This window comes from Panthera leo, chromosome B1 (assembly GCF_018350215.1).
Source record: "Panthera leo isolate Ple1 chromosome B1, P.leo_Ple1_pat1.1, whole genome shotgun sequence".
Taxonomy (NCBI): Eukaryota; Metazoa; Chordata; class Mammalia; order Carnivora; family Felidae; genus Panthera; species Panthera leo.
The window spans coordinates 60,402,250-60,428,743 of record NC_056682.1 but is presented as its reverse complement, the minus strand read 5'-3'; positions in this window follow the sequence as shown (position 1 = coordinate 60,428,743).

Sequence of the window (26,494 nt, the reverse complement as noted above, 5' to 3'; positions counted from 1 at the left end):
ATGTGGTTTCAGAGTGGTGGAGGTCCAGAGCTGAGGGCCATGAAAGAAGTCTTAGATGTCTTTGGTGTAAAACGGTGATTTTATTAAAGTACAGGGGACAGGACCCAGGGGCAGAATGAGCTGCACTGGGGTTGTCAAGAGTGACTGATTATATACTATGGAGTTGGGGGACATAAAGGCAAAAAGGAGGCCTCCAGAAGGACTTTCATATGCTAAAAAGGGCTCTTAAGATATTGGAGGTCTTGTTATTGCTGAGCTAAAGTTATTTTCCGTCTAGTAAGGCATTATCATTAAGACAGTAGGGGGTTACTGGAGGAATGTTTTACACTATCTCAAATATTTGTCAATAGTGTGCTGGTAATAAAGAAATTTAATTTTATTTATGTTTTCATCTTGCCTTTGTTTCCCACACCACCATGGAGGGGAAGGTGATGTTAGGATTCCAGGAAATTGAGTCTATGTGATGAAGTTTTGGGGTGATGGTGGGGTTGTCCTGAACCGATGGCCAAGAAAGAATTCTTGAAGACATCTTTGGTCCAAAAAGCTTATTTTAATAAAGCATGGGGACAGGACACATGGGCAGGAAGACCTGCACTGGGGTCCTGTTGGGTAACTCATTATATACTCTCAGGTTGGGAGGGGGTCAGGGATAGAATAAGTCTCTAAGGTATTTTGGAGGCAGGGTTTCCAGGACCTTGAGAGGCTATGTGTTGCTAAGGAAATGCTATTTATTAGTGTTTAATAAAACCTCAGTCATGAGACCCTTCAAATGTATATCACAGGCCATAATATTGGAGTGTGATTGCCAGCATATATCTTGGGGCAGTTGAGATAAAGGAAGGAGACTTATAGGATCCTCAAGGTTGGGATAATGTTAAGCTAAGATTCTTTTTTGCCCCTAGCAAAGTGTCATCATAGAGGCAGCTGAGCTCCTAGAGGGAGGTCACTCTGCAGGTTTCAAGAACTTGTCAATAGGCTGTAGGCAGTAGGGAATTTAATTCTTCATTTGCCCTAGTTTCCCACATTACCATGGCAAGCACTTAAACCCCTTTCCTCGTTCTTGGGTAGCCAGGAGTGTCCAAGGAATATCACACATGTCTCACCTGGGGGTGTGGGAGGTGCTTTTAGCCTGTATTGTGCCTTAACCTTGCCCCAAGCTCCCTCATCATATGGATTTCTGTACGTTAGGCTATTGATAAGATTTCCTTTTTCTTGTAATTTACTGAGACATTAGCAAACTGATGGAGATTCACGTCCTGTGTGACTGTGATCTCTATCAGTTAACCGTTGGTTTTTCCCTTTCCTTTGTTCTTGGGCAGGCAAGGGTGGCTGAGGAATATCACATATATCCCACCTGTTGGGGAAGGGGTTTGCAGGGTGTCAGTTTGCCTTATGTTCCCTCATCAGCATGAAGAATGCTAAAGAAAAGTTAGATTCAAACCTGGACTGGTTGGAAGCCAAGGCCTACAATTTTTCCTGGTCACCTCACCACCTCCCATTACCTTCCAGTTAAACTTGAAGAGAAATTTTAAAACAAAGAAATGTTTTGAGAAATGCTCTCATTGTTATCACTAACAGGAGTCTAATAATGACAATATAATTAAAACCTAAATATCTGGCTCTGTTCTCCCACTGCTGTAAGCTTCTGTCCTAGCCTTGCACCCCCTAATTGATGAGGGAGCATAGGACAAGCTGACAGGCCACAAACGACCACCCCCACCCCCAGGTGGGTTATGTGTGATATTCCGAGGGCACTCCTGGCTGCCCAAGAACAAAGGGGAAAAACAAATGGTTAACTGATAGAGATCATAGTCTCCATCACTCCTCCATATGATGTGGGAAACAAAGGCAGAAAGAAATGGCAGATAGAACTAAATTTCCTTATAACCTGCAGCCCTTTGACAAATATTTGAGGCTGGAGAGTAAAACCTTTCTCCAGGAACTTCCTACTGTCTTAATGCTAATGCTTTCCTAGAGGGAAAAACAACCCTAGCTTGACAATAGCTTGGCCTCCACTATCCTGAGAGTCTTCTTTAGCATATGAAAATCTCACTGGAAACTTCCCCTGGACCTCCCCCTAACCCCGTAATGTATAACCAGTCTCAGGGCATGTCTTCCTGTCCACAGTATTGTTCCCATGCTTTAATAAAACCACCAAAAAAGACATCTTCAAGAATTTGTTCTTGGTTATTGGCTCTGGACCCCACAAACCCCACTGTCATCCCCAAAACCTCATCACAATGACTTGATGAGCCCAGGAGACTAAGGTTGATTTAAATTGAAAGTGGAACTTAGGGTTTAGTCATTATTTCTACAAGTAAGCCATAATGTTGTCCAGATTTAAGTCTATATATTAAGTTCCCAGAGCATAGAACACCAATGGTGGAATTAAGTTTTATGATTCTGTTCATGGTGGGGAAATTGAACTTCTGGTAAAAAAAAAAATGTAACCATGACAATTAACATATGACATATGCTGAAAATTAGTTCAGGTGCATTAATGTTGAAAGAGATTAATTTCGGCATAACATCAAGAGACATTTAAGGTGTAAGGTCTTTTATTTTAGTAACACGGAGACTGGAATCATTGCAGGAGCTGGAACACTGAGCTCTGTGTTGTCCAGGGCTCCATGAGACATTCAATTTAATTAACTATACAACTGAACTTGAAGTAAAATCTGACCTGAACCTGAAAGTGAGCCAGGATCAAATGGAACTGTTATGTTATTTCAAAAAAGCAATCAATAGAAGAGAATTCATCTTTCAAAACCAAGTTTCAATTTTGAAACTAATCTGTTCCTAGTGATTGATAAATAAGAAATTGGAAAGGCAAAGTTCCATTTAACAGCTCAAAAAAAGATAATTTGGAAGATATTGATGACTTGTATAGTTTTACAGATTAAAACCCTGAAATGTTTAAGTTGTTTTCTATCAATGTCCTTAAGTAATCATCATGTTACATTTGTGAAAATCTAAGGATAGAAGTCTAAAAGCCAAGAGAAACATACAGGTTTTGTTCATCAGTTTAAAAAATGAAATATAGCAAGTATACTTTTATCCATTAATAGAAAGTGGTGACACTTCAACATTGGAGAAGAATAATGATCAGTATTTTAAAAGCACAAAAGGAGTCAATTATCATGTTTTATAGTTTAGAGCAAAGGATTTGTAGTAAATTGAAGCGAATACAGTATAAGGCAGTAATTATCCCACAGTATCAAATGAAAAATCATTCAAATTGCATTTTAAAACTGACCTTAGAATTTGGGTGTTTGTTAGTACTACTATACTATTAGAAACATAGTTTATTGTTAACCTGAATAAGATCTTGTTACCTGAAGAACACTATTTTATTTTTAATACACTTGCAATTTTATCTTAACAGGCAATATTAAGAATATTCTGTACACCTGGGTGGCTCAGTTGGTTAAGCATCCAACTTTGGCTCAGATCATGATCTCATGGTTCATGAGTTTGAATGTTGGGCTCTTGTGCTGACAGCTCAGATTCTGTGTTTCCCTATGTCTCTGTCCCTCCCCCACCCATGCTTTGTCCCTCTCTATCTCAAAAATAAATACACATACTTTGTTTTAAAAGAATATTCTGTTTAAATAATTTATTTTTTAAATCCTTACTTAGCCTCTAGCTATTGAAATTTGGATACCATCAGAAATTATGTCTACAGAATAATCAGCATGTTTGTGCAAGAAATAGAAGCTGTTTAAAAACGCAGTTTGAATTTATTAAAATTTGCTCAAATGTCTACGACTAGAGTTCTTCTAGAGGATAGTTCCCTCTGTCTCAAAAAATCAGCATGTTAGATGATTTCCTCTTCTTTCTATTTTTTTTTCCTGCTCCTCAGTGGGCTGTGTAAATAGTACTGGGACATGGGTCTTTCTTTTTTCAGAAATTTCAAATCTCTAACATTTGTATTTCTAACTTTTTTTACTGTTTTATACCAATATTTACCTTAGCTGAATGCCCTCTGTTAATGTAAATTCAAGATTCAGTCATTAAAGTCTTTTGTATAAAAGAGACAAATACTCAACTAATATAAATTTAAGAAAACATTTCACCCCCAAATTAAAAAGCTATGGGATAGATTGAGCCCCTTCTTGGATTCAAAAATCAATCAAGTTCATCAGGAATTTCTCTGTTCAACCCTCAACTATGTTATTTCTCTGATTTAGTTTAATTTTTAAGCCAGTTCTCCTTTGATGATGGCAAGGTGGTTACAGGCATTGATATGCCCCGATTCGAGAGACCCCCCTAAAACAAACCACCAGAGTCCAGAGCCAAAGCCAAGCGGCAAGGGTCGTTTATTGCAGGTTCGAACCCGGTCCTCCGCGCACTCGTCGCCGGTGACGCAACAGGCCCCGAGCAAGGATCTTACAGCTTCTTTTATAGACAGGCACAAACAAGTTAGGGATTTTTTTTGAGGTTACAGAGTTGTTATAGGCTGACATTTAAATTTGAACGCTCAGCAGAACTTGATTGGTTCCCGCCTTTATTTCAAACCATTCAGCAGAACTTGATTGGTTCCCGCCTTTATGTCAGACTACGACCGGTGCGCCCTGGCTGGTTTCGGGAACGGCGGGGGAAGGGAAAGATCTTTTCTTTGCAGTTGTGAGTACACCTGGTAATTTTTCTCTTAGCCTCTCAGCATACAAATACTCACATCACAAAAGCTCACTAACATTCTTAGTAAGATACGTGTTCCTTTCCAATAGGTCTAGAAAATGCCCATAATTTAATCCATCACCTGGCTTAGATCATTTGCTTCCTTTGAAACTAAGATAGTCAGCCACATGCACACCCATAGGCTGAGTGTCAGGAGGAAAATTCTATCAACACAAAATAAAGTTTACCTTAGAAGAATTAGGGAAAATAGAGGCACAGGAGGCACAACATACTTTGTGCTTTTTGTGTATCCAAAAGGGTCACATAAACTTCCAAAAGTTTGTTTCCTGGGCATTACTCTCATCTGCGTCTGCCAAAGAACCGTGGCTATCACTAAACAGAAAAATGTATGCTGCATAAGACTTCTGTCTAGAGCTCTCCATACATGTGTGCTTTGCAAAGAAAACATCCATCACCTTCTAATATCTTTTCTTCTTAATATCATTAAATTCTAGAATAGAGGCCTTCAATCTATAATCCTCCTCCTCATAAGAAAATGAAATTTTCTTGTCAATCAGACGGATCTTCAGTCTGCTCCCAAGTTTTCAATTCTCGTCCTTCCTCTCAAGTCAGTAAAGGACGCCATCAATTGATTCTCACCTCAACCATCAGTATTTGCTTTTCAAAATTAAAGTTAGTGAATAAATCAAGAACAATCTAACTGTGGAATGTCAACCTTTAGTGATCAGGGAGAGGAGGTACACTGGGGGATAAGACTGTTTAACATTTATTGTTGTGTAACAAAAGCTTTAAAACTTAGTGACTTAAAAACCAATCATATATCATTCCTGATGTAAATATGGTTTGCTTGGACAGTTCTTCTGGTCTGGGCCAAGTTCAACATATTTAAGCCAGGTTTGTTTATGTGTCTATAGTCAGTTTGTAGGTAGGCTAGGGGTGACTATTCCAAAATAACCTCATTCGATGATTTGGTGATTGACTGGCTATTAGTTATGGAGGCACGAGACCACATGCCTCGACACCCAGCAGGCTAGCAAAGCCCTATTCACATAGTGAGATCAGGTTACAAAAGGGAGGGCAGAAGGATCAAGGCCTATGCAGCCTAGGCTTGGAACTGGCAGGCTCTCACTTCTCCCACTTTTTATTGGCCGAAGAAATTCACCAACCAGACTCCATCCCATGATGGCTGAAGCCACACTGCTTGTGGATATGGAATATAAGGGAGAGAGGTGGGCTACTTATACATAAACAACTGAGCATAGTCCTCCTTCTTAACCAACTGATACTTTCAGCATTCTTCCTTGAGACTTTTTTTAGCCAAATCCAAAGTATGTGAGGTATGTTTTCTATCTTCCTACCTACTGCATGCAATTGTTTTGAAAGTTATTTTATAACTATATAATATAGGTTACCATTTTCCTAGCCTCCAAGAACAATTTCTTCACATGTCTCAAACTTTGCTAAAAATTTCCTCTCCTTTTTTTCAGCCTCAAATGGCTCCTCAGAGCAAGGTTTTTATTATTGCAAGTACCCATTTCAGGAACCAATTTCCATATCAGTTATCAATTGTTGTGTAATAGTAACTTAAAAATATTTGTATTACTTATAAGTAATTCTTCATTGCTCCCATGTTTGCATATCACATGCTGTACTAATCTGGATTAAGCCCTGCTAATCTCAGCTGGGATCTGCCATGTGCTGTGGTCACCTGGCAGGTTGGCTGGAGACTGGTTGACTATAAAAAGCCACATTCACGTGTCTGTTGATTGGCTGGCTGGTAGCTGAGGCAATAGTGGTGATGGTGCCATATGAGTAAATGTCATGCAAAACGTATTCATATGGTGGTTGCCGAGTTCCAAGAAAAATAGTTAAAGCACAAAGGTGTTTTGAGGCCTAGACTCTATAGAGATATACCATCAGTTCTGCCACATTTTATCAATAAAAGGAAGTGGAAGTGACAGTGCCAGGTCAGATTCAAGGGGCAGACAATTCTACTTCACCTTCTGGTGAGAAGAAATGTGAAGTTATATTCAAAGGTTCGGACATAGGTGTGAAGAATCATGTCCATTTTTGTAAGCTGACTATTGCTATGATTACCAATGTTTGGAACTTGAGTTGCCATACACATTTATTTTATAGCTATTTCTTTTTTGTTGTTAGCTTGTTATTTTCTTTTTCTTGTTTGTATGTGAGTACGGTAGACGTGGTGTTACATTAGTTTTAGTCTACAACATAGTGATTCAACTTCTCTATACATTTTGTTCATGCTCACCACAAGTATGGCTACCGTTTGTCACCATACAATATTATTAAAGTATTATTGACTATGTTCCCTTTGCTGTCCCTTTTATTCCCGTGACTTATCCATTCCATAACTGGAAGCATTTTCTATTTTACTGAACTATTATTTAAAACATTTCAATGGGGCGCCTGGGTGGCTCAGTCGGTTAAATGTCTAACTTCAGCTGAGGCCATGATTTCACAGTTCGTGAGTTCGAGCCCCACATTGGGCTCTGTGCTGACAGCTCAGAGCCTGGAACCTGCTTTAGATTCTGTGTCTCCCTCTCTTTCCGCACCCCCCAACCCCAGCTCACACTCTGTCTCTCTCTCTCTCTCAAAAATAAATAAACATCAAAAAGAAAATAAAGTAGTTTTAAAAATAAAATAAATAAATAAAATATTTCACAGTTTATGCTCAACTTGTCATTAGGACTGGAGAATAAAATGTAATGTGTTTTAAATATTCTAAATTTTGTCATGAAGTTAAAAGTAGGAACTCAAGAACAAGAAAGTGTGAACTCAAAATACAATTATTAAGAGTGATAATCTAAAAAATATTTTTATCTTCTATTTGGTGACCTTGAAAAAGTCAGACAAGTTATAATTCTATTATTTGTTCAAAACATATGATGTAATGAAATTAAGGAAATTAATACTAAATAAATTAGTTTTTATCTCCAAAACTAATAAATCATCATAATAACTATTTGAGCAAGTTGATCATAGTTAGAAATGAATACTCCAGGGGCGCCTGGGTGCCTCAGTCGGTTAAACGTCCGACTTCAGCTCAGGTCATGATCTCACAGTCCGTGAGTTCGAGCCCCGTGTCGGGCTCTGTGCTGACAGCTCAGAGCCTGGAGCCCGTTTCAGATTCTGTGTCTCCCTCTCTCTCTGACCCTCCCCTGTTCATGCTCTGTCTCTCTCTGTCTCAAAAATAAATAAATGTTAAAAACAATTAAAAAAAAAGAAAGAAAAGAAATGAATACTCCAGATCTAGTAAACATACCTTTTATTTTGGGTTTTATTGTTGGACGAGAGAGGAAAAGCGGTGGGTCCTTGCTCTGGCAATTACTCAAGGACATGGTTGGTCCTATGGCAGAATGTGAGTAGTGAGAGCTTTGGTCAGCTTCAGAGTCCCACCATTCTGACACCAAGATTTTTACCTGTGGTCTACCCAGGGTAGAATATGGCATTGGAGAGTCTCTTTTTTAGCTACAGGAAGATACAAAGCAAACCCCTGTTTGTATCAGACAATTGGTCTTCTCTGCTGTCCTAAGAAAGTTGTACATCAATACTTCTGAAAAAAAAATAAGAAAGCCTCTTCCCAACTTGCCCTACAAGGCAGAAATGAAAATTAGTGGATCATAGAGAAGTCATCTGGGAAGGAGTGGAGGAAAGCAGGCTTTTGTCACAGGTCAGGAGTAGAGGGACTAGAATAGAGGGATAGAGGAAACTTGCAGTTTCCCAGCAGGGACAACATGTGAGAAAAGAACTGGAGTAAATCATCATGTGTTTGAATTTCTTGAGTCTTATAATTACTTTGGAGGGAATCCCAGGAGAAGTGTAGATTTGCTAAGTATGCAAAATCGCATTACATATATTTTGAAGATTAAAACAATAGTGGCCTTTTTTTTCCTGACAGATCCCAAGCAGCGGAAATGGGTCATATCAGTAAAATAGATAATGGATTACATTAATGCTAAAGTCATTTCCTTGTCTGCAATGATCTTATTCCTAAGTGGAAATGCCAAGTGGAGGAAAAATGAAGTAAATAAAATAGCCTGTAGATAGTACAAGACAAGATACAAATATCTAAACAGCCGAAAATGCTTTGAAATATGAAAATTTTACCTCATGCTATTATGCATATTCAATAACACAATTGGCATGTAACATTTTTTTAAAAAATAATCTATAATTTATTATTAACTGAAATACTAAGACAAATTCAAAGCACCCTTTCCATAATGACACAATAAAGTGCCATAGGATTGGATGTCACAACACAATTTGCTTTTCCCTGCCCAGAGCGAAATTTGGTCTGAAAAACGTGGTTGTCCAAGATTGCTTACACTGTAAAAATTGAGCAAGAAAATAGAGTTAAACTTTGTGTGCAGCAACTATTCGTGCTGTCAGCAGGAGCAAAATTTACCACCAAAGTAAAGTCTGAAGAGTCAAATGCACAGTCATGTAGAAGTCAAACAGCCCTCCCTCCCGAGATTTTCTTAGATTCCTAATAAAAGTCTTTGGCAAGAACTGCCAGAGCTTACGGTTTAATGAATATAGGTGAAAACAGACCCAGGTAGTAGCTTTTGTGTGGGAATGGAGTATTATTATTCTTGACATAAAATTTAGCGTGGGGGAGCTATGAGGAGTCATCTACTCCTGAGCTATACTCCTGGGATATCTACTCACTTTCATGCACATTTTGATAGGAGACATGTGATCCTACCTGACTCCTGTTATGCCATATATATCTGTGTGTGTGTGTGTGTGTGTGTGTGTGTGTGTGTGTGTGTGACCTATAACCATATGCTGGTCATTTATCTTCTGGCCAAACTGTTAATGAGGGGACTACCTTCCTTTTGAGAGAAATTCTTCATTAGGCATCTATCTTTGGTGTATTCAGTCTTTCTTCTCAAATTCTACATCCTTAGTAGCTGCCCCACAGGGAACTAGGAAGATGTAAGGCAGGAAAGCTTCTTATCAACAAATAAGCCAGCTTATTATCAATGATTGCTGGAAGCTGATCTACCCAACCAGCCTGATGGCAGGGCCAGGGCGGTGGACAGATGGGGACTGCATGGCAGCCCAATGACAGTGAAGCTTCTTGTACTCCTGCTTTTATGTAATTTGGCCTTAGCATTGGTCGGGGCAGCCCCCTCTACCAATGAAAGTACCTGGGGAATTGTCAGTTGGGGAATTGCCCACGACGGGCCCCCAGGGAAAAGAACCATTGGGGAAAGAAATAACAGTCCGCAGGGAAATCACGCGGCCCTACATCTAGCCCTTGCCACCCCCTATAAAGACTCCTCTACCTAAAGGAAGGATAGCCCCATATAGTTCCCAGTCAAGGAGGGGGACAAATGGGTTCGAAACCCCCACTCCAGCAACAAAGGAATGTATCTATGGATATAAGTTACTCCAACCCCTAGGCCCACTTGGCCCCCAGGAGGCATTCCAGACGATAACTGGACCTGGTGGGTTAAGGTACCGAATGGTTTACTAGTTCCTAGGTATATATTGTGTCTCTGGGAGCACATAAGTCATGGATTCCCAGGGCCCTCCTGGCTCCCTCCGGGCACCCCAGACCAAAGCGAATACTTTTCTTCCTTGTGCCGCAAATCACACAAAGGAACAATTTAGAAGTCATGTCCTTGTAAAACATTCCACTTGAGGTGTTGTGAGCTAGATGACCTTGTAAGGGTAGGAGGGAATGTTACAAGAAAATAACTATGTTGTTCCTTTGTGGGTGATCACACAAAGGAACATTTTTAGAATTAGGTAATGCCGAGGAACATAGATAATGCATGCTACAAGGAATTTGCTAACAAATATAATGCCACACTTGCTACAATAAAGTGGCCAGTCTAACACACTGCTGTGTCCATTTTACTTTTGTTTTATTTTATTTTATTTTCACTTTTTCGCCGACACCGTTCATCCTTCGGGAACCCCTGGACCTGCTGGAGCTGGACTCCGGCAAATGATTATCACAGGTAATTCCGGCTGTGTACTTTCTAACTCAAGATGGCCACCTGGCAATATGCTCATTAGGTTTGCATCCTCACTCATACTGGCCTTCACTTTCGGAAGTTGGAAACTGTCCTTTATATTTTTAAGCAGTGAATGCCACAGATTCTCTGGGATATCCCTTATGTCTTTCAAAAAGCATGGAGATTGTGCTTTCTATAAAAAAATGTTTCAATTCTCTTGTTAAGAAGAGATATTTGCCTTCATTATCTGAAATTGGAGATTTTGTTGGCATACCATTTCTTTCTAGGGTAATTTTGCATTTTGCCCTTTACGATTAGGTGCATCAAACACACAGAGTTCGTTGGACGGGGGCTATACTCACAACTCACACATCAGGGCACATCAGTGGTGCTCATCTGGAGACTATCCCATATACATTTTAGAGAGTTTGGCATTTGCTAAAGAAGACTTCAGTCAACAGGGGCAGGAAGCCGGCACTAGAGATCCCTAGATGAAGTACTAACAGGCACTGAGTGAGGGGGCTGGGATGGCAGGAGCCTCTGCATCTACCGCAAGAGGCAAGACTCCAAGGGACTGTCAGAGACAGATAAGCACGCATGCATGGAATTCAATTTGTGCTGGTCCAAAAATCAGCAGGTGCAATGAATGACACCCCAAAGAGCCTCCTTGAATTGTTTGGAAATTAAACCTCTCTTTCAGATCCTCTGATAAAATAGACAGGGCAGCTCTGCTATGGGAAAGAAGTGGAAGATCAGAAAGTGTTGGATCTCAAGGGAAACTTCTATTTTGGGCATAAAAAGTGCATTAGTCACCTGAAGTCAAGACATTGAATTTTAAGTACTGGAAAGCCTGTCTTAGGCAAAGGTGATGCCATCAATGCTCTAGTTGCTGCAGTTTGGGAAGCCATGAAGCAACACTCTCAGAGGGAGCAGGCGAGTGCCTGTTCAAAGAAAAGAAGTTATGAAGGATTAGAAATGCACAAAGACTCCAAGTACTCTAGTTTCCTGCCAGTAAAATATTCCTCCTCCCATTTTCTCCTCACCCCACCCCGCAACCAGCCTCCCTGCTAAAAGCAGGAAATAGTTGCTCTTTGGCCGCTGAGAATGTCTCGGTGTACTCCCTAGCTGATGCACATACATCAGTATTAAAGAGAGGACAAATTATAACAATTACACAGCTTCCTACCACGAAGGGATTTGTGTTCTTCTTGGGATTTGTGTTCTTCTTGGGATGACAATATATACACAGTACAGTGAGTCTCATGTCTGGATCCTCCCTTCTGAACCTGTCTCTGGTCCCACCATGCTAGACTAATTTCAGGGTCCTAGCCAAGTCATGCTCTTTGTCCCTGTTCTTTCCTCTGCCTGAACTTTCCCTTCTCTCCCCACTCTCTCTAACCAACCCATCCTCCTCCTTCATTTTAGACCTTAATCCCTTCAGTGTCCTTTCTTGATTCCTTTCATTGGGATAAGATGTGCATCCTCCTCTAACCATGCAAATATTTACCTGTGTACTGCCCCTACCATAATATCTACAACATTCTATTCAATTTCTGAGACTACTTCTCTGTAAACTTCTCTGTAAACTCTGTACATCCCCTAGATTATACATATTGTGGCCGAAGGGCTCATGTTAATCATCTTCACTATTACATCTTAAAACACAGATTTGTACCTGGCATATAGTGGAAATTCAGTAAACAATCTCTGCCTAAATGAATTAAAATTACAATAAAGAGCTTAAAATGTTTTTATAAAGTTCTTTTTCCTAGTTTGAAAAATACCAGTAGTTGACTATTTTCAAATGTCCAGACAACTGGTGAGGATTCATTCATTCCAGTTATCACCAGAGAGGACGAAAAGATTGTGAAACCAATAAAATGAAGCAAGCTGTTTGTCACTTTCTGCATTGTCTCTTTCTGGAATTCTTGTTCCAACCAACAAACAGTTCTTCCTTTCATCTGCTCTCTGCCTCACATACCCACATAAACCATCCTCCATTCTATAGATAGAGTGGTCCTCCTAAAACAGAAACCTGAACATATTACTCTTTACCTAAGATCTGTCACTGGCCATCTAATTCATATCTACAGGAGAAATTTCAAACCTCTCCATACAGAACATAAGTCTTTGTATTATTTGTCCCTTGCCCACCATTTTAGCTTCATCTATTATCAATCTGTGCCTCAAAATTTACACTTCAGCAAGGCCACTTATTTTTATTGCTTTCACATATTTACAAATAAACAAAAGGATAGTAAAACACAATACAATACAATACAATACAATACAATACAATACAATACAATACAATACGGATGCCTGGGTGGCTCAGTTGGGTTAAGTGTCTGACTCTTGATATAGGCTCAGGACATGATCTTATGGTTCATGGGATCAAGCCCTGCATCAGACTCCACTCTGACAGCACAGAGCCTGCTTGGGATTGTCTCTTTCCCTCTCTCTCTGTCCTTCCCCCACTTGCTTTCTCTCTCTTTCAAAATATATAGATAAACATTAAATAAATAAATAAATAAATAAATAGTCATGATGTTGAGTTTCTCCTATACTTACCTAAACCATAAATTCTACCACCAAAGCAAAAGTACAAGAAATTATATCCCTTCTTTCCATATTCTTCTTAGTTTGCAGGCAGTCCTACGGTTGATCTGTTTCTCATTTTTTAAGGTTATTTTATGTTCATCTTACACTTATGTCATCTGTGTAGGCTCTTTTAAAACTTATTTCATCACTGCAAAATTGTTAGTACAGGAAGAAGTCAGTGTTTAGTGCTTCAGTCTCCGGCACACTAGGGGTTGACCTAATTAAAAGGATGAGGAATCCACAGCACAGTTTTGCATACAATGAACTGACTTAGAGGGTGCATAGTCATAACACAGTAACCCTCCCCTATGGGTAACAGTTTGTCCTATATGCACCTGACTGACGACCTGCATCCCACAGGGTGTGCTAGGGTTCAGATGCCATTTTCACCTTGATAGAATACCTCTAGTGGAGAACATAATAAAGAGCATTGTTTTAGTGCAAATGCTAAAGATTTCAATCAAAACTACATTGAAATAAAAGCCTACCCAGAATGGCCACGTCTCCATGCATAGTTAGGGAATTGCATACATTTTGCAGAAGATGTGCAATGGAAAAAGACTAGCCACTGGTAACGCAGATTTGAATCAAAGGTGTGCATTATGTATAAATGCATAACTTTTACCTAGTGAATAGTGCCAAATAACACAGATGTGCCCCAGCTGTGCTGCTAGAGGGTTTCATCACATTCTACATAAAATTTATTTATTTCTAAGGATATCACACTTGACTTAGGTTGCAGTCATCATGAAAACAACAAATACATCTTATTAACTGAGCTCCTTATATTATTTCAGTTTAAAATTTGGTCATTACCCTTTAAAATATACGAAATTATTAATAATTTAAAGAAATGAATATTCTTCCCGCTTGACATTCTTCCACTTAACATATTCAAATATTCCTTTTTAACATTATGCTAAGTGTACTAGAACTTATTTCAGACCCCCTTTCAACTAATTTATATGAAATGGAGATCCCCATGCAAGAAGTCACAAAAGGCAGAAAATGATTTTCATAAGTTCAAACTTAAAGATTATTTTTTTCCTCCTTTCTATAAGACAGGCTCAAATGTCAACACATCAGCATATCATTTGCTTTTCATTGAGCTGTTTGCTTAGTATTCACAAATTCAATTACTTTCAGTAGCATCAAGCAAGATTCTTACATGATTTTATTCTGCAACTCCGAATTTCTTTTCTGCTGCTTTTTGCTTTGCTTGCTTAAAAAAATCTGCCATTTTTTGGTGATGTATCAGCAGGTTTCATCCCCATCATGGGTGAAACAAATACTCATCTAAGAGGTGAATAGCAGTCTTGCTTCACACTTTGAATCTAGTTAAGATGAGATATTCCTGTGTAGTTATTTTCATGCCAAGGATAAAAATCAGTTTATGACAGATATGAAACACTATTACCCACTTTACAATTTATTTTTACCAAGTACTTGAATCTAGATTTTCTTAAAACTTAAGACTTCTTAACCTTCAGACTCCACCCCCTTACTTTATGTCATATGTTTATACTTATTATATTCACAGAAGGCATATATGTAAAAAAACACCCTTTCTTCTATTTTCAAAGAAAACATACATGGGTCATTGCTTCAATTTGGAAGTGAATTCTGCATCCATTGTTTGCCATTGGTCACAAAGCAAACATAAAGAGAGGAGAGAATAGGAATAGATTAACTCAAGGCACATTTAGAACAGCTCATCAGTATTTGAGTTGTCTCATAGTTATGTCTATGTGTTAGTCAGTGTTCTCCAGAGGAACAGAACCAAACTCCATACATATGAGATTTGCTATAGGAATTAGATTACATGATTATTAACACTGAGAAGTCCCACAATCTGCCTTCTGCAAGATGGATAACCAGGGAAGCTGGTGGTTTATACTTCAGTTGGAGTCTGAAAGCCTAAGAACCAGTAAACCAAATGTCCAAGGGTAAGAGAAGATGTATGTCCCAGCTCAAACCAAGAGCAAATTTTCCCTTCCTCCACCTTTTTTTCCCCTAGTCAGGCCCTCAAAAGTTTGGGTGATACTCACCTGCATTGGTGAGGACAATCTTCTTCTCTCAGTCAACCTACTTATATGCTATTCTCTTCCAGAAATGGCCACACAAATATACTTAATGATAATGTTTTACCAGGTATCAGGCTATACCTTAGTCCAATCAGATTGACACATAAAATTAACCATCATAGTCTACCTTTGTAGTTTTTTCCTATGATTGAGGCTATTATTTCAGAAAATTCAAAAGTCAAAAATCTTCAAACAAATGAATGCCAATAGGAAATGTAGAAACTTGATGACATCATTTCTAAACTACTCTCTTAATGTTTCTGAAGCATGAGCCATGTATACTGGGCCACGCTGTGACATTGGCAATGCACTCTACAGCCAATGAACAAAGATGAAACTAGAAATAAAGATATTCTTTCTTCTAGATGAAGTTAAAAAAGCTTTACCGTGACCTATGAGGCATTATGTGGTTCATTCCATCATGCCTTCATCTTGTATTACTCTTCCTGTGATGTTAACTGACAAAATTTTGGTGCCATGATATTAGTCTATTAGCTTGAAATGGCAACCACTAAAAGTTTACACTTGGTATAATCCTTCCACAAATATTACTTCAAGTGATTTTCTTAACATCCTTGTGAGAGATAATAATACCTATTTAAAACTGTGGATACAGGATTGGAAAGGTTAAAAAAAAACATATTAACTGGTAGAGCCATGACACAAACCTAGGCATTCTGATTCCACACCTCATGATTTTTCCAGTCTGCCATGCCTGTCCTACTGCAAACAAAGTGATTATGCCACTTCCTTTGAGAGATTGTCCTGCCCTTTACTTATCTAGTTCTTCTAAGATACCGTATTCTTTTGGTAGTTTCCATTTTAAGCTGCAGTAGATTTTGATCCATGTGTTGTGACTTGCATTTAATCACATTTCTGCATGCTTTCATAGCCTCAATGATTAACTATCCCTATACCTCACACCACCAGAGCAGGCCACCCAGAAGTTTTGGATATGGAGCGCTGCAGACTATTTAGTAATGGTAGTCAGCCTCAGGTGGCACATTGTAAGGATAGTAGAAATCTTTATTTCCCTTGTTTGCTCCAAGATGATAGCAGTTAGAAAAGTGTTATGCAATTAGGCTCCTTTCTGTCTTGAAAACAAATTTTTCTTTGAGATGTCTGAGATAACTGGCTGATTATTTGCCTATGGGTCCTAGAATTACATTTTATAAACGTAGAAGCAGACTCCATTAAAAAAATGTTTGAATTCCATATACTTTCATTAGAGGACTGTACAGCCCTGTTAGCAGACACAGGTGATGCTCACAACTGGTGAGGCTGCTTGACGTGCCCTCCCCAGTGCCAGGAATCCTCAGGCTGACTTGGAACCACAGTCCACATTCCTAGCAGTCTCTAGCTGCCCAGGAAGAAGGCCCTTCTACAACAAATTAGAGGCAGTGATGGCAGAGCAAAGCTGTGACTGAATGTGGCTCCTCACTCTCCTCACAATGACTCAGTGGTTTGGGTGCACCTGTATATTTCCTCACACTTCGATTTGGCCATGGGACTTGTTTTAGCCAATAGGATGTCAGCAGATGTAATGCCAACAGAGGTTTGAATAATTCCTTGCTCGATATAGTTTCCCTCTCCTGGATCACTGCCATGATCATGAGAAGAATGTGCTCACTGATCACATGAGGAAATAAACACACGGAGCATAGCTGAACCTCCCCAGCTGAGCCCAAACTAGATCAGCCAAACCCCAGACAACCCTCAGCTCTGTGATAAAATTAACTGTTGTTTAAGGCCACTGTGTTTGGGGTTGGTTTTCTAGGAAACATTTTTTGTAGCATTGGCTAAGTGGCACATACTGTCTTTTTTACTGTTATCTCACAGTCAAAAAAATGAATGTACTACCATTACCAAGAAACATGTTGGACACATTGAGTTTTATACTAGGATAAAATATCATACATCATAAAATATACACTAAAATGCTGAGTTACTTATCTTGATTTTACTAATGAGGAAACTGAAACTCAGAAGGATGCCACTATTTACAAAACTAGATGGAATAAGATGGAATTATGACCTCAGAACCAAAGCCTTTTACAATATATTATTTGTCTCTGGCTTGAAGGTGATTTGCCAAAATTTAGGATTCTTGCCAGCCAAATCGTCCATCATAAACAACACCATAAAATTCATAAGCATAATAAATCCATTCAAATATTAGTTAGATCCTTAGGGTTCATGATCCTAAACTGAATCATACCTGCAATTATGGGATATAATAAGCTTTGCAGATAGGTGAATTACTGTCATGTTTTCCATTTCTACCCCCACCAATCATTATAAACATAAAAGTGACTGAGCAGTAATGCAGTCATGGCTGTTAATAAATCATCACTATTGATAACATGACTTAAAAATCCATCTATAAAAGCAGTTCTGGGCTAGCCATATTCTGAGAGATTTGGCAGTATAGTATTTTCCTGGCAAATGTTTTCTAACTTAAAACGAGAATTTGTAAATAAATTGGAACACATGCAATTTTATCTTACAGTAAAACCTATAATAATAGCGTTGTTCAATCAACTTCACAGAAAGAGTAAGGCAAGATAACGGGTTGAAGACCCAACTAAGGACCTAATCACAAAATGCCTTAGAGATCATATCAAGGATTTTGGACCTCATCCGAAGCAATGGTATGCTGTATTATTTTCCTAAGACTGTCATAACAAACTATCACAAGGTAGATGGCATAAAAAAATTTTCTCTTGGTTCTGGAGGCTAGAAGTACAAAATCAAGATGTCAGCAGGATCATGTTCCCTCTGAAGACTCCAGAAAGAATCCTTCCCCATTTCTTCTAGCTTTGAGCTGGTGAGTGCCAGCATTCCTTGAGTTCCATGGCTTATGGCAGTATAACTCCAATCTCTGCCTCTGTCCATACATGCCTATTTCTGTGTTGAAATCCCCCCTCCTTTTTTTTTTCTTTTTTTAACAGGCAAATGTAAACTATACAAATGGGAGTCAAGACAGTGATTGCCTTTTCTTTGTTTAAAAAACTTTTTTTAATGTTTATTATTTATTTTTGACAAAGAGGGAGAAAGAGATAGAATTCAAGCAAGGGAAGGGCAGAGAGAGAGGGAAACACAGACTCCAAAGCAGGCTCCAAGCTCTGAGCCGTCAGCACAGAGCTTGATGCAGGGCTCAAACTCACAAATCACAAGATCCTGACCTGAGCCAACGTCAGACACTTACCTGACAGAGCCACCCAGGTGCCCCAAAATGTCCCTTTTCTTATAAGGACATGTTATTGGATTGTCACTCACCATAATCCAGTATGACCTCATCGTAAATTGATAGCACCTTTGGAGAGCACATATCCAATTAAGGTCATGTTCACAGGTTCCAGATAGACATGAATTTTGGGGAGACACAGTTCAATTCAATGCAGAATCATGAAAAAGTATTATGCAAGAAATTAGCTTGACTATGTGACCCTCTATACATATGTCTTCTCCATGTGTGGCACTAATTAGGAATCTTATTACCTCAAGTGCTATGTATCAGTATAGACTCTTATTTACAGATAGTATCAAACATCTCAATCATTTTAAAATGTTTAACACACAGCAAATCCAAAATGCATTTGACTGGATTATTTTGTTTTTAATGAGATAATACAATTAAACTTTAATTCCCACATTTCTAATTCACTTATATTTAAGTCAGCAGAAATTTCTATCTGTCCAGGTATCATAGTCCCCAAATTTTCATATATACCTACATATACATACATGAGAGAAAGATTGAGAGAGGGTGAGAGAGAGAGTCATTTGTACTTTATGCATCAATAACAAATTCAGATTAAAAAGCTTCAAGAAAAAATTAAAATCTAATATGATAAAAAGAGGGTTTTCTCAATTTGAACTTTATTTGAGATTTTTTATTGATAAAAGCATTTCATATATAATGAATAAGAATAAATTTTTATCCTATCTTGGAAGGTTTCTGGAATATAGAGTTTATTCTCATGAAGAATTTAAAAATTCAAATGAATTCCTAGAGATAACATAATATTGTATTTCCAACAAATTCAACAATGTAATAGTTTTTCTCTAGAATAGCTTTTCTCTATAAATTTCATGACTCTTTGTTAATTGTGGGCAGAAAATTTATATATATATATATATATATATATATATATATACACACACACACATATATATACAAAAATATACAAATATATATATATATAAACTTTTTTATTGGCCTTCACACTTGATCATTTCTTTTTTTCCTTTTTAAAACAGTGAGGGAAAAGTATTTTTTTTAATTTTTTATGTTTATTTATTTTTGAGAAAATAGAGAGAGAATGTGAGCAGGGGAGGGGCAGACAGAGAGGAAGACATAGAATTTGAAACAGGTTCCAGGCTCTGAGCTGTCAGCACAGAGCCTGATGCGGGGCTCAAACTCACAGACTATGAGATCGTGACCTGAGCCAAAGTCAGATGCTTAACCGACTGAGCCACCCAGGCACCCTGAGGGAAAAGTATTAATGGTGCATTTCTGAAACGTGTGGATGACTTGCACTGATTTAAGTCCCTAAAGCTGATAAATCTGTAATCATAGGACGCTGTGACTTTGAAGGAGTTCATCAGCTTTAGATTTCCAGTCATCAAATTTGTACAGTTCCACACTGATGATGGAAATAGAGCTTTAGATCTTCTCAGCCTTTTGGCTAAGATCAACTGAAACAGAGCTATAGAAAAGTCTCTGGTGTTCTGTTAACACTCTCAGAATACAGTTCTCTCCACCTCCCTTTCCCTGTGCCTTCTTTCTCCTTCTCTTATCCCCAAAACCATCTTCCAGTGAAACATTCAAGTGGTTACTCGTGATACTCATAACAAGATCATGTGTCAGGCCCTGTAAGAGGGAGCCTCCTTATCTCTAAACCAGGGGCTTCTTAATTCATGGATCCATGTGTCCAAGGAGACTTCACAGATGGGGATCTCAGGTCTGTGAGCCCCTTAAAGCTGTATGCAGCATTGTAAGTGTGGTATATATATACAGTGGAATATTATTCAGCTTTAAAAGGGAATGAAATCTTGCCATTTGCCATGACATGGATGGAGCTAGAGACTATTATGAAATAAGTCAGTCAGAGAAAGACAAATACCATATGATTGCACTCAGATGTGGAATTTAAGAGTCAAAACAAATGAACAAAGGGAAGAAAAGAGAGAGGCAAACAAAGAAACAGACTCCTAATTATAGAGAACAAACTGATGGTTACCAGAGGAGAGGTGTGGGGGGGTGGGGGTATGGGTTAAAAAGGTGATGGGGATTAAGAAGGGCACTTGTGATGAACACCGGGTGTTGTATGGAAGTGTTGGATCACTATATTATACAACTGAAACTAATATTACACTGTATATTTATTAATTGGAATTTAAATGAAAACTTATAAAAATAAGCGGTATAAATTATTAAAGTCATTATTACATGTTTAGATAGAGATCATAAGGAAACGTTGCACACTTTGCCTTATGTAAAATATACAAAAACCCAAAATTATTTTCCCAGGTAATATAAAGATGTAAAAAACTCTTGTATCTTCAATGCCTCTATACTTGTATATACAAAGTCTGATTTTTAACTCCTGTGGGTTTAAGAAAGTCAAAAATCTTTCAAATACCAGGGTGGACTTTGAACTAAATCTATTCTCTGGCTCAAAGCATCCAACTGAAGTATCTCCAAAGGAGGTCTGCAATGGAATCTACAATTAACCTACTTACAAGATCATTAATGTCATGCTATAATGAAATATTTGAGCATATTATAGCTATTTTTAAAAAGTTTCTAAAATCATGCTATTGATGCAGAAAGAGAAGTAAATTGAAATTCAATTAGCCTCTACTTTTAGAACGCTTTTAATTATCAGGTTGAAAACCTGCACCAATTCAATTCCCATTCATTAGGGACATGAATTTTTAGGACTCTCCTAAATTTAACATGTAAAAAAATAAAATCTTTTGCTGTGAAGCACTTAGAAGTATTGTTTCACCAATGGAAAATAACTGGGGCAATGTGAGTAGGCAATGTAAAACTGTGATAATTTTCACACAGATATTGTACTAACTCATCCCTAAGATGCTTGGATTTCACCTTACCCCGTCAGCTACAGAGTATACATGTTCCAGTGCTCAGGAGCTGCTGAAAAATAGACTAATGGCAGGAGACAGGTGACCAGTAACTAAGGAAATGCTGCTCACACATTTTAGCCATGGGTCCACACTGACCCATGGGTCCACACATGGACCAAGTCATGTTTCGCTAAGTCACCAAGTGAAACACTTTTCCATCTAATTCACAGCCTCTTTCCTTCACTAAATTTTTCTATTTCAAACAGAATCTGATGAAAGATTTTCCAAACTGTCAAAGAAAGCCCTACAAATCAATTTTTAAAGTCAGGGGACAGCTGGGGAACTCAGTTGGCTGAGCGACACATTCTTGATTTGGGCTCAGGTCATGATCCCACAGTTCATGGGATTGAGCCCTACATCAAGTTCTGTGCTCATAGCGTGGAGCTTGTTTGGGATTCTCTGCTCCTCCCCCAGTCACGTGCACACGCTCTTTCCCTCTCTTTCTCTCTCAAAATAAATAAATGAACTTAAAAAAAAAAGTCAAGCAACTCAATTTAAGAAGATGAACAAAATATTTGAATCATCACTTCACAAAAGAGTTTATCTAAATGTGCAATAAGAAAATGAAATCATCCAGGCATCTGGGTAGCTCAGTTGGTTAAGCCTCCGACTTTGGCTCAGGTCATGATCTCTCAATTCATGAGTTTGAGGCCAGCTTTGGGCTCTGTACTGACAGCTCAGAGCCTGGAACCGGCTTTGGATTCTGTGCCTCCAGCTCTCTCTGCCCTTCTCCCACTTGTGTGTTCTTTCACTCTCTCTCTCTCTCAAAAATAAATTAAAAACATTGAAAATTTTTAAGGAAAAAAGAAAATGAAATCAGCAGCAGCAAACACAAATAAAAACCATAAGTGTATTCTACTACACTCTTATCCAAATGACAAATAAAAAAATCTGGAAAGGATATGAAGCTACAAAATTTCTCATGCAACATGGATTAATAAAACCATTTTGAAAATTTCCTTAACAGTTTCTAATAAAGATGACTACAATATATAACCTATTACCAAGTGATTGCATTCTTAAATATATACCCAGCATTAATCAATATATGCTTGAGCCAAAAGACATGAGTAAGAATGTTTTTAGAAATGTTTTTATAATAACTAAAACTAGAAAAAACCAATATGTCCATCCACGAAATGCCATATTATACAGTGATAAAGAAGTTGTTGAAGTATAAATCTCATTCACATGATGTTGACACAAAATCATCCAGACCCCAAATAATATATACTTTTTTCTTTTGCCTTATTGTGGTAAAATTAACAGATATAATTGTAATATACTTAAAGTATACAATGTGATGATTTGATATACATTGCAAAAGGACTCCCACAATGAAGTCAATTAACACATCCATCACTTCACGTATTTACCTTTATTATGAGAACACTGAAGTTCCACTTTAGGCAAATTTCAAGTATGTATTATTAACTATAGTGACTATGTTATACATTAGGTCCTCAGACTTTATTTGATAATTAAAAGTTTGCACCTTCAGGGTGCCTGGGTGGCTCAGTTGGTTGAGCATCTGACTTCAGCTCAGGTCACGATCTCATGGTTCATGAGTTTGAGCCCTGTGTCGGACTCTGTGCTGACAGGTCAGAGCCTGGAGCCTGCTTCAGATTCTGTGTCTTCCTCTCTCTCTGCCCCTCCCCTCCTCATGCTCTGTCTGTCTGTCTCTCTCAAAAATAAACATTTAAAAAAATAAAAGTAAAAAAATTCCCCACCCTTTTGGGGCACCTGGGTGGCTCAGTCAGTTAAGCATCTTGACTTTAGCTCCCATCATGACCTCATGGTTCATGAGTTTGAGCCCTGAATCAGGCTCTGAGCTGACAGTGAGGAACCTGCTTGGGATTCTTTCTTTCTCAAAAACAAATACATAAACATTAAAAAAAGTTTGCACCCTATTTCTCCCATCCCCTATCCTCTGAAAAACCACCATTATACTCTTCTTATTTCTATGAGTTTGACTTTTTTTTTTTTTTTTTGATTCCACATATAAGTGATATTGTGCTTTTCCTGTCTGGATTACTTCACTTGGCGTAATTCCCTGTAGATTAATCCACGTTGTTGCAAATGGCAGGAGTTTCTTCTTTCTTTAAAGCTAGATAGTAGTTTATTATTCCATAATACTATTCCATATATGTATGCATGTATATATATGGGAGGGGGGCAGAGAGGAGATAGCTGTTTCTTTATACATTCATCTGTTGGAGACTTAGGTTGTTTCCATACCTTAGCTATTATCAATAACGCTGCAGTGAACATAGGAGTACATATATGTCTTTGAGATTCTGATTTTATTTCCCATATATATAATTAGAAATGGGATTGCTAGATTACATAGTAGTTCTATTTGTGACTTCTTGAGGAACTTCCATATTGTTTTCCATAGTGGTTGTAGCAATCTGCATCCCCACCAACAGTGTACAAAGATTCTTTTTCTCTGCATGTTCACCAATGCCTGTCCTTCTGTTCTCTTTTTGATAGCTGAGATCAGCCATGAAATTGTATCTCGTTGTGATTTTGATTTGCATTTCTCTGATAATTAGTGATGTTGAGCATCTTTTCATGTATCTGTTGGCTCTTTGTATTTCTTCTTTGGAAAATGTCTTTTTTTGGAATCATGTCTATTCAGACCCTTTGCCCATTTTTTAATTGGATTATTTGGAGTTTTGCTACAATGTTGTTTCTTCTATATTTTGAATATTAACTTCTTATCAGAGATGTGGTTTGTGAATATTTTCTTCCCTTCACAGGATGCCTTTTCATTTTGTTGATGGTTTCCTTTGCTGCACAAAAGCTTTTTGTTTGATGCAGTCCCATTTGTTTACTTTTGCTTTTGTTGCCTTTGCTTTTGATGTCAAATCCAAAAAAAATCATCGCTAAGACCAATGTAAAAGAGCATACACCTATGCTTTTTTCTAGATGCTTTATGGTTTCAGGTCTTACATTGAAGTCTTTGATCCATTTTGAGTTGATTTTTGTGTATTGTATAAGATAGGGGTCTAGTTTTATTCTTGTGCATGTGGCTGCCCAGTGTTCCCATCACCATTTAGAGATGATCCTTTTGCCATTATATATTCTTGGCACTTCTGTCAAAAATTAATTGGCCACTTATGTATAAATTTAGTTCTGAGTTTTCTATTCGATTCCATTGATTTATTTACGTGTCTGTTTGTATGCCAGTACCATAATTTTTTATTTCCATGGTTTTCTAGTTTGAAATCAGGAAATATAATGTCTCCAGCTTTGTTCTTCTTTCTCAGGGTTACTTTGGCTATTTGGGGTCTTTTGTGGTTCCATACAAATTTTAGGATTGTTTATTCCATTTCTATGAAATTTTAGGAGTGTTTAGTCTATTTCTGTGAAAAATGCCATTGATATTTTTATTGGGATTGTACTGAATCTGTAGATTGCTTTGGGTAGTCTAACATTTTAACAATATGAATTCTTCCAATCCATCAGCACAGATCATCTGTCAATTTATTTGTGTCTTCTTTAAATTCTGTCACGATTTGTAGTTTTCAGTGTAGAGATATTTTACCTCCTTGGTTACATTTATTGCTAGGTATTTTATTCTTTTTGATGTAATTGTGAATGGACAAATTGGACTGTTTTCTTAATTTCTTTTTCCAGTAGTTTGTTTTTAGTGTACAGAAATATAAATAATCTTTACACTTTTTGTGTTTGTGTCCTGCAACTTTACTGAACTCATTTATTAGCTCTAACAATTTTTTGGTAAAGCCTTTAGGATTCTCTATACATATTTTATGTGTATAAAGTATAGTGTAATTTTCAAATAGAGAGTATATTGTTCTTCATTTCTGATTTGGATATATCTTATTTCTTTACTTATCTAATTGCTCTGGTTAGGACTTTAAGTACTATGTTGAATAAAAGTGGTGAGAGTGCACATCCTTGTCCTGTTTCTCATCTTAGAGGACAACCTCTCAGCTTTTCACCATGGAGTACGATGTTAGTTCTGGGCTTTTCATATATGGCCTTTATTATGTTGAGGTACATTCCTTCTCTACCTGATTTGTTTAGAACTTGTATCATAAAAGGATGTTGAATTTTGGCAAATGCATCCGTTCTGTCTATTGAGATGATCATTTGATTTTTATTCTTCATTTTATTTATGTGGCATATTACTGAATAATTAGTGTATGTTGAAACATCTTTGTATTCCAATAAATTTTACCTTCTCATGAAGTATAATCTTTCTTGTGTATTTTGGTATTAGGGTAATGCTTGTGCTTTTGATATTAGGGTAATGCTTGCCTTGTGAAATGAGTTTGAAGAGCTTTTTCCTCTTCATCCTCTTCGATTTGGTGAGAAATTTGAAAATAATTCATATTGTCTTCTTTAAATTTTTGTTAATGTTTATTTATTTTTAATAGAGAGAGACACAGAATGTGAGTGGGGGAGGGTCAGAGAGAGAGGGAGACACAGAATCTGAAGCAGGCTGTTAGCACAGAGTCCAGTGTGGGGCTCCAACTCACAAACAGTGAGATCAGACCTGAGCTGAAGTCAGACGCTTAGCCAACTGAGCCACCCAGGCGCCCCTTCTTTAAATGTTTTGTAGAATTCACCAGTGAAGACATTTAGCCTGGATCTTGGTTTTGGGGGAGGTTTCTGATTAACTGATTCAATCTCCAGAGGGAGATAGCAGGGAACGTGCCCGCCAGCTCTGTTAGGCTCCTGGAGGATCCCAGCCTGCACCCACAAGCAGGCTGAGTAGAAGTTGGAACCTCAAGCGACAGCTGAGAAACAATGCAGTCAGATCTCTTCCAAGAGAAACTGGGAGATGAGAATTTTTGCAGGATTCCTCTGTGTTGAGCCGAGGGGTACAACCACAGCAAGTGCTCAGGTGCCCATTTAACAATTGCATCTTGGTTTTCTGTAAATTCTGTAGGGACTCCTGATTACAAGCCCTGTCGGTTATCAGCGATCAGTGATTTGGGACTCATCTCTCAAATGGCAGTTATAAAAGCTGAGAAGCCAGATGTG